We start from the raw sequence: 10,586 nt of genomic DNA on the forward strand, positions 1-10,586 counted from the left end.
TATAATAAATAATAAATAGAATAAATATAGTGATAAATACTAATGTATTTGAGTACTTGATCCTTGTGTCACATCTCGGCTTGAAGAGTCCCATCCGACTTTCTCTTCAGTAGAAAATGAAGAACGGTAACCATTATTCCTCTCCATTTTATTTGTCAACTTGGTAACTTTCAACGTGGTTTTGGGCCGTCCGTCCGTCTTTTCTAACTCATTCCCCTTCAGTAGAAAGCCGGAGAACGAGATATCACGAAATGGCAGTGAAATAAAGTGCGAAAGGTTAGATTTCAACGTGGTTTTGGGCAGTCCGTCCGTCTTTTCTAACTCATTCCCCTTCAGTAGAAAGCCGGAGAACGAGATATCACGAAATGGCAGTGAAATAAAGTGCGAGCAGAAGGTTAGATCTATCTTAAACCCAGAAACATGTGAATTCACAACCAGGTTGTTAACCCAAAACCGAATCGCCATGTTTCACAATACGAATGAGACTTTGAAAAACTGACATCCATACCGGAGGACAACCAAGACGAGACCAAAGGAAGAATGTAGTATACCAAATCAACTGCACCCAATTCCACGTTCAACAATATAGCTGAGGAAACAAAACTTAATCTTCGACAGATATGACACCTCTCCTTGATATACATACATGAAGGCCGGGATGATCACAAATTCAATATAGAAAACGTGGAACATTCGGCATATGGAAAAGCAATACCCGGAAGGGAATTTCTGGAGCGGCTGTTTCTGTCAACCGATCCATTGCATTGGACCCAGTTCACGCAACAACCTGCAAAGGGCAACCAGAATATTCAACGAGTGCCAAATATTCTATTCACAAAGCAAGAAGCAAGGAATTGCATAGAGTCAGGTCAACAAAGTTGAGACGCTCGAAACCTGAGGGGTCAGTAACAGACTCGAGCATCAACCGTAGCACGAGGCCAAGGAGAGCATTCCGCAAGTCACTTGGTTTATTTATCCATCGGGACGCAGGCTAACAGAGCTGCCAATGAAGCCGACCGACAAAAAATGTAATCGCGATCGCAGGCCAATCCCGCCTGGCAGCACACACAAAACACTACTCTGCGAGCAACAACCCACCCACCGAGCTCCATAACAAGGCACTGATGAAATCACCTCGATTGGTGAAGAAAGGTTTGCGATCGAATCGCGTAGCTAAGCGACAAAACAAACGATCCACTTGGCATGTAGAGAGTGTATTTAAGCGTTAACCGTATCATGATTCTTCCAATTAACCGTAGCTATGAAATTAATTTCAAAGCAGTATGACCTGTGAAGCTGCAAGCTGAAGGCTACACTTCTCGTCATTTGCGGATCAAGAGACCGTGGACAGATTCTCAGAAGATAAACTATGACGTTACCAACCCACATAAACCCGAGGCGAGGCAGGTATTCCAATAACTGAGTGTAATATCGGTAAATGGCAATAGGGATTTGGGGGACCACTATTCATCCAATCCAAGTGATTTAAAATGCATTTGGAGTATCCATTATTCACGTTTGAGAAAACACCATGAGTGAAAAAAATGTGAATCCCAGCAAACCAAGATCGAACGTTTCCAAGTGGTACAAGTCCGAGCATTCATTCGCAACTGCGCATATTTGAATATTTTGGAACTTGTTAAACGTGGCGAATAATGGCAATGATGTAATAATAACCCATAGTCTGGAAGTGATAAACCAGGATTATCCTGGAGTAAAACAAATCTTTTGACCGCCTTCTGGGAGCTTTACTTATAGGGGATATGCACCACATGACCCACGAGAATTCAAAACACGCGTTTCGATAAAAGGAAACGCTGACCTGTACTAGTGGAGTTCTGGCTCTGCTTGAGAGCTCTCTATCACTAGTGATTCGTGAAGTAAATTTAGCGTTCTATATTGTAGTAATACTGGTTAGTCTGCCCTACGGTTACTAATGTGTTTTTATACGCAAAGTCATGTTACATGCACCTTGTGTTACACAGTGAATAAATTCATTTAATTGCTGCGCACGGACATACTTTTCTACGGTACTCAATTTCCACACGCTTGTAAACATCTTCGTGCCCGTAGTCATGGAACACTTGGCTTTTAAACGGATTATTGGGAAGGGAGAATCAAAACTGGCAGTGCATTTTGGAAGGAATTAACAGGAAAGTCAAATAGGAGGAAAGGAATTGCTCGTAGATTACGTGTCAATTTTCACGCCGATGAGTGCATCATATATCACTCAAATATATACCTCTCCATTCAAATCCAAGAAGAGAAAAACAATTTCTACTGAAGGATTTTTATCAGAGGGAAACAGTTGTATGTGATATTTATTTGGGATTGTTTGCAATATCGTCGTAGGCGAATATAATTATATTCTTCGCTGGCATTTTGTTTGCACGCAAAATACGATAGGCGTGGAAAATGTATCAGTAGATCACAATGACCTTGGAAATTTGCAACTGGGTGACTTCTCGCCGCCTGAAATGAACAATAAACAGACGTTGATCAGTGTATTGTCAACTGAGATAGCATTCTGTTCCATACAAAGAGAAAGAGGTCTACCATACGTCCGTAGTTCTACACTTAGGTAACACGTGCCCTTGGTGAAGGGTCCGACTGATCCGAAAATGGTTTCTCAAACACTGGTGTACAGCAATGGTAAGCATCGAATCACTAATATATTCATCTAACTTCCTTCGTTCAGGCGCTTGAGGGCATCCAATTGTGCACTTCCAATATTTATGCGGTGCGGACCGAAGCGCAGTACATTTCGTACATTCCGAATGGGCGCTTGGTAACAATCACTCGTTGAGGAAGCAGTGAGCTCTCTTGATTTTGTTGACTGCCAGCTACTAAAACTTGCATAAATTAATTAAATGTTATAACCATGCTTTTCGACATCTTGGGACTACAAAATGAAGGAAATCATATCATCACTGTTTTTATCACAGCAAGTATTGTAACCACACTAACTACTCGGTAGGAAGCACAAATTCATCGGTCACGACTGATGTCGTGCGTTTAAGTTGCCATGGAGCTTGAACGTTTGACTAAACCGTTTAACTCAGCTAGACACTGCGTTAAAGACATCGTCAGTTTGCATATAGTTTAATCTTGAATCGCACCAAAATGCTATTTTGGCGTGCTAATATCGATCGATTGCATCCGTCTTATTGTGCAATATCACAATTTACCGCCAAGGGAAACTGATTCATTCGATTGGATATTTCACCGTTTCAGTAAAGCCAATCTGTGCTCAGAAAGCTAGAAGAATGGTATAGATGTCTCATCTTTATCGAGATCGAGGAATAACTTATCGGTGAATCCAGGGTACTTTGCCAATAGTGCGGTCGTCTGAGGATTTCTATTTCCGTAGGCCAAATCTATACTAATGCCTATCCAAATGGCCGCAAAATGTTAGAAACAAAAGGCTTTGTTAAATATGATCAAATAAAATCGACAGTGTCCGTTGTTGATGATTGCCTCTTGTTTGCAGAACGCGTGGTCATACCAGAGGAGATGCGAAAACTTGTATTGCAACAGCTTCATAATGGATATGTAATGATCAACCGGCTAAAATGATAGATCCGAAGCTACTTTCCTTGACCCCATATATACAGGCAATTTGAAGGACTCTTTTAATGCTATCAACATTGTGTGCCGCCTTCAAAGTGTCCTATAAAATGTGAATTCCGTCTTTGGGCGATACCCCAAATTCATGGTCAAAATACACGTGGACTTTGCAGCACGCCTGAAGATACAATTTTTTTCACAATTTCGGATGCCTACAGCAAGTGGCCGGGGATTTTATCATGAACAAAACGGCGACACGGCAAACGTTAACAACTTGCATGAAGTGCCAGCACTTTTGGCTATCCTGAGAAGCTCCTTTCCTGGAAACGGGACATAGATCGCCGCAATATGCGGACTTCTGTCTTGCCAGTGTACTGAGCACGATAGAACACCCCCATATCACGTACACTTAGACGGCATAGCAGAGCGACGCGTGGATACTTTCAAGAGAGCTTTGACTAAGACGGCAAGGGACTGACGGACAGCAAATACTCTGACTCCAAATCCGCCACGCCGGAGGGAATTCCCCTTGAAGATTCACCAATCTACTGCACACCTAGACGCACCTTTGATATTTTGAAACCTCCCAAGCAGTCTTGGTGTAAAACGTGAACTCGTCAAACATCAGAAGACATCCAGTGTCTATTTCGCCGTCCGTTGTAGTGCTTCTGGTAGCCTACAGACCTACAGTGGAATGAAAATTTTGGGACGAGGACTGGGACAAATTCCCTGTGTTTATGATGCAAGAAGTTCAAAGAATACACGCTCTATACCTTTGATAAGCTATACAATTTTTACTCACGTCCAATGGGATTGAAGGCTCAAACAATTTGGTATAAGGGTGGTTATGTTACTGATAGTTATCCCAAAATGCCATAAAGGCAAAATGGAGGACGTGAGAAGAGTCGGAAAAGCCAGTTGCTGTTTGGAAGCTGAAGCAATCAATCAGTAAAGCAAAATCGTCGAGGAGGAGTGGCCGCCGAACGCCCATTCAAAACACGGATTCAAGGTTAAATATGTGGTTTACTTACCGCAATGTTGCTTGTGATTTGTTCACTCGCTTTATTGCGAAAAGCTATTCTGTTCCTTGCTGCGAGTATTTTTCCAACACCAAGGCTTTGGAGCGGCTACGGTCCTGAAACCCTCATAAAAGATGCTGCTATTCGCGTCGGTTGAATACGCTTCCACGACATATGTAGTGGATAAACTGTGTTTGACATGAAAACACTGAGTAAAGCCGGAAATAAATTGCAATCCTGACAGATGTGTCAAAGAATGTCGGGCATACCAAGGTATGCCAGGTGACCAGCACGGGATTCACAAAAATTGCTCCGGCTAAATCTGTAGCTCAAACTTGCGGCAATAAACCGTAAGTTATCTAACATTCAATAATGATTTTCCTGCTGTTGTTTGCTGCTGTTGATGATAACTATCTACTTTTGTTCCGAGAAACACAATCACGTAACCGAATTAACCGCATGTCGATGCGTAATTTTGGCATTAATGTGTTTATCATTCTAACGTTTCAATCATTCTAGTGTACGGCGCTCAGAGCATTTGTCAGCAAATTTATTTCTGGTGCTTTTCTCAAATTTTCAATAATGCAAGCACTATAGAATCCCAATGCACTCAACACAACCAAATAAAAATGAAACCAGTTTGGTATATCCTTCGAGAGATATGAAACGCTGGTTCTTGCAACCCTTTGAAATAAACGTAATTTGTTTATTTACCAATCCCATTACATTCCTGGTCACTGAGTGGAATATCTTAGGCAAACAATCTAGTAGTCTTAAACTTTTAATGCAGACGACTGCTAGGATAATTAGAAGAAACCTTCAACAGACAGGAAATATCGGTTCCTGCGTGTGGGGTGCAATGATCCTAAATCGTTTAATATCAAATAGAATTACATTCAAGGGTGTGCTAACTACTGGTGATCCATGACTTTAAATATATTCAAAAGATTTGTCCATTCACACAATTTTTATTGGCTACTTTGTCTACTCCATCGGGATCACTATAAGATCTCTACGTCAATACTGCGTTGAGGATCATTAGTTAACAATTAATAAATTCTGTCACAAAACCCCCACATATCGCCCTGAGAAACAAGCCCATGAACCAGCTTCAAACAGAACTTACCCCACCGTAACTTCTTTCCATTCGACCTACATGTTACGTTTACCCGGGAATCAATCATTTTCATGTGTGTTCTATGACAATGCTGGGGTTCAAATATTTGCTTCGCTGAGGATCAGTGAGTTCTGTTAATCTTGGTTACCGCGAAATCAGCCCAGCTTCTAAAAATGGAGTCAAATTATGAACGGATTGAAGAAGCTTAGATTGTCATTGGTTTTTTTATGTAGGAGAGTTTATAATCAAGAAATGCCTACAATTCAACCGAAAATTTGAACAGAAGCAACGATGTTTGGACGTTACTCCATAGGGTGATATCATCCGGAATTCAAGTTTAGTAGGTCTCGTCCAGTTAACTTAATGGATAATGTCACATGGAGTTTGTTTTACTAAGTCAAAGCTGCTCAAATCATATGATTTCACGGTTGACCCCTTTAGCTTCATGAACAAGCGTTGATGCGCAGATTATACGGATAACGTTTCAATGAACGCGTCGCCAAAATATCCTTGACAAGACACGATGCCCTTTTTACTTCTAGGGAGACAATGCGTATCATTGGTGGTGTGAAAACGCTTCCATATTGTGCATGGGATGGCAATTGCCAGGAAAACCAGAGTAGGAATGTACAAGTGTTCGGTTCGTATTGAGAATCATCAGTAATGCGCATACTAGTCGCAAAATTCAACTGCTCGGTAATGCGTGGCAAACCAACCATCTGATTTATCCACACTGAGCTTGGATATAACATCGCTCATTCTTCAAGGAAAGGATCCACATCACTGGCGACTGACTACGCGAGTGACAAAATCCCACAAGGAAAATCAATTAGCTGAATGGATTACTGATCCTTCTGAACTAACAACACCCTGTTTGTGTTGGGTTAATCTCCCTAAATTACCTACATTTGTGCTGAAATTCCCTCTGCCTTTTGCCTTGACTACAGGACGACATTCCAATCTCCAAGGAGCAACACAATGTTAAAGCTGCAATTTCTACCATCATACTTACATTCGGCCTAACGAAAACCCCTTCGAAGGTATTCACGTGGAGTTGAAAGTGTTGTAGTCCTTCAATAATGTAATCAACTCTATTCAAGTCCATCACAACAGATGGCGTGTGCAAATAAGTCTTGAGAGTAAAAAACGGCCGGGAAAATGGCACTCAGTGGGATCTGATATTCGAACGACCATTCATTATTCCCATGTCGTGACTGGAATCTTGCTCAATTTAAGACTGGTCCCTGTTTGTCCTTCTCAAGGGAGGTTTACAGTATTGTCTGCATTGCAGCTGATTAACACCACGGAGAATATGGCGACACTCATATCCCAGGAAAACAGGCACTCAGCCAAAACTCCGGGAGGAGTAAATAAAACGCAGTCACACTTTGTCCTCCAACTGATCAAATCAGATAAATCAGTACTCGTTCAGCTGGGACACCCACCTGGTGCATAGCTGCTATTCCACGAGAAGGAAACTCGACGGCTGAGACACAGATATGTTGCTAATGCCTAGATAGAGACAGTGAACATGTTGAAGATGCATTTTCAATCCGGACCCTCCAGGCCGTCTGGTCAAGCTTTAATCGCTCAGCTATATCGGCCTCTTGATTACATTCCTACTTGTATTTCAACAGCTGTATGCCGCGCAGTTGAACGAAGATTTGGCCTAAATGAATTCAAAAAAAATTTTAAATAACTTAGTTCTGTACAATGAGGCTTGCTATTCTGGCTCCAGGCTTCACGATATTTAAATGCGGCAAGTTAGTAGCGTTATGTTTTGACTGGCTCTCGTGGAGGTCCTGTGAAATACCATCCAGAATGTCCTTCACAATTGATTAAAAAACCACGGCGGCCAGTGATGCGGAACGAAGTTCCAAGCCTGCCGCATGCTTGTCCCATTCATTATCTTTGTATGGAGGTATTTCCTGGCTATGTGCAAGAAGCGTTTAGCCCAGAGATAGCATAATATGCAGTGTTTATAGCTTGGTTCCAGTGCCGTACTGTACTAATCTCATATATCTGGAGGGATTTATTGTATAACCGATGAAACACGTGTGTCTCTGTGCAGCAACCACCATTGCTAGGCGGATATCCTCTTTGTAAACTTTTAATGGATCGTAGGTGTTCTAATAAAAGTGCACTTCAACCCATCAGACAAAATGTATAATTATTATACCATGACTAACCTCGACCTTTATTGTCAGTAGTCCCCTCTGAGAGGCATTTCCCTTCAACTCCAGAACACATATTTATATACTGATTAGATTTTGGCGAACTGACTTAACCGAATTCAGCTAAATATCTCGTTTTTATGAGTTTTTGACAAGTTCCGTTCAGTTTGGCCTCAAAAATTAATTGAGATTGAGGAAAATGGAGGACTGCGACTGCCTTTTTGGCCTCAAGAAGTCTGAAAACCACAATGATCTGTCAGAGAGTTTTCGGCGACCTTCTGGGTAGCGCGCTAATTCTAAACTTCTTCCAGCTTCACAATCCCTGTGAGGCACAGTATCTGTTCTTCGATAAGTAATCTCACCATTTCACACTCTATCAATATTGATCCATTCGTTCTTTTGTCTGAACCCTCCCCAACGGTTGCTTTTGTGACAAGTCAGCCAACGAAAATGAAATATTCTGGTCTGCTTTTTGTAATGACAAGCGAATCAAAGTGTGCCCAGCGAACGAATAATCGTATGCCTGGATTACAGATTCGCAATAAGTCAGTTTCATCAAAATCGATGCAGATAAGCCTGTTAATTTTTGATGTGCATTCCAGTGGTAGTCAGCATACGTTGATAGTCCATTTGATCCTCAAATCTACCTGTTATTATATTTTGGATTACTAAGCCATACTCTATTAGTAAGTGTAAAATTTTCATTGGCATCGTCGTCAGCTGATTTCTTGTGTCAGAAATATTATTTACATTAATGGACACTCGGCCAAAGTTTTCTTTTGGCATGTGGAACTATTTGCTCACGCGCCATGATGATGTTCGCTGTTCACCCTACTTCCCCAGTCTTTCACTTCGACGCTTGCGCCTATCCAGCAATAATTCTGTGTTCAATACTTCGCAGCGTGTGGCTTATTGGACAACAGATTATTTGGAGGTTTCGTCAACATGAACTTGTCTACTCATCCCAAAACTGAACTGCAGAATACAGATGGAACATGTAGTGCAGCAAAGCTGAACTTTTCACTTCTGGTTTAGTAAAACTTGCTGGGTCACTTTTTTCTTGTGGCCGGCACCGTACTCAGCAATATGTTCCTTCAATAATCCGACTCGTGAGGTTCTTGATATCAAAAGTCTGGGTGTTATTAGTGTACCTCGCTCATTAATATGGAGACCGCCTGACGCTTACAGTGTGTGTTTGGATACCCTGCAATGTACGACCGTGAGTCGATGTTATTTGATTTGTTGTCGTCATTCTCGATTCAGATGGCCCGGGTGAGCATCTGGGGGCTGTACGCGTACGAAAATGATTGAAAAAGACCAGGAATAGGTCTTTTTCCTCATCAATTTGACTCATCTAGGACTTTCATATGTTTAAATTACCATGTCTACTGGGCAGTAAAACAGAACGAAGCATTCAAGCCTAGTTCATTCACGTTCTCTCCGTGATACTTTGATGCTTCACGGTTTAGCGACTTGAACTTTCCTAGTCCTACTTAAATTGAATCTCAAAATTCAGGTAGAACATATGGTGCAGCAAGGTGGGATGGCTCAACCCTGATTTACTTTAGCTTGCACCAAGCTGTGCAGTTTTACCTTTAAGCTGACTCCTAATCTGAAATAATTTCCTCCAATGGTACGACACGTTTTGCGAGACTGGTGGCAAAACTTTTGGAGACATTTCAGCCCGAAAATGCTTACTAACCGCCACCTTCACCGAGGCTGACATCGGCAATTTTTTCTTCAATGATAAAGAAGATATTTTGAAATTCAGCAACCACGACCGTCCGGTGACCCCAACATCATCGGTTGGACTACTAATTACGCCCAGCTTGTAGAGGCGTGTGAAGGACCTATCAAAAGGCCGGGCGCTATCGTTGTACCTCGTCCTCTAAAAAGAAGATTGCCACTGCTAAGTATGTCTTTGAATCGATGTTAGAGGAGCTCTTGTAGTCTTTTTCGGTGTAGATTACTCGAGTGAGTAACAAAGGCTGTGGGCGCATCGGCGAGCTGAATCACCTCCTTGTGGTGCCGACCGGGTAGCCTGGATGTCAGTCTGGGTGAGCTAAGTGTTCAGCAACTCCAGACAGGGCTAAACACCTCGTCTGCTTTCAACGTGCCGATCACTTTCGACAATGAACACTGCGAATCATCTGGTGCCTCCGCATCAGTTCCAATTAGTACACAGGAGACACACGTGTGGTTCACCTCTGAGGAATGTGGCAAGCCCTGCAAATCGAAACCTGGGTTGGTAGTACACCATCGAGTTCACGACAATGAAAGTTTTGGTAGGAATATGGATGCCCGATTGGACTGCGCCGATTGTTCCTGCTTTTTTCAGACAAAGAGTGGCCTAAGTCGACATCGCCGGCACGCACACCCTACCCAGCACAATGCAGATAATCTTGGCCGAGTGAAGTATTCCCGTGCCCGCTGGTCCCAAACAGAGTCACAATAGCTCTCGCGCATGGCTAACATCATCATCATCATCATCATCAACGACAGCACGACATCAGTGTTCAACACCAATGCCTCACTGTCGTACAGCCATGACTTATTTGAAAGCCTTATTGTAAAGAAAAGAATAAAGGTGGATGGGGGAGGGACTTAGTCCTAGCTTAACACAATCATTCCGAGGTGCCTACACCTCCAGACATTCACTCAGGCAATCTGGACAGAAACTGACAACAAGAACGCCACTGACATCGGTTG

Source organism: Opisthorchis viverrini (genome assembly GCF_000715545.1).
Source record: "Opisthorchis viverrini unplaced genomic scaffold opera_v5_240, whole genome shotgun sequence".
Lineage (NCBI taxonomy): Eukaryota > Metazoa > Platyhelminthes > Trematoda > Opisthorchiida > Opisthorchiidae > Opisthorchis > Opisthorchis viverrini.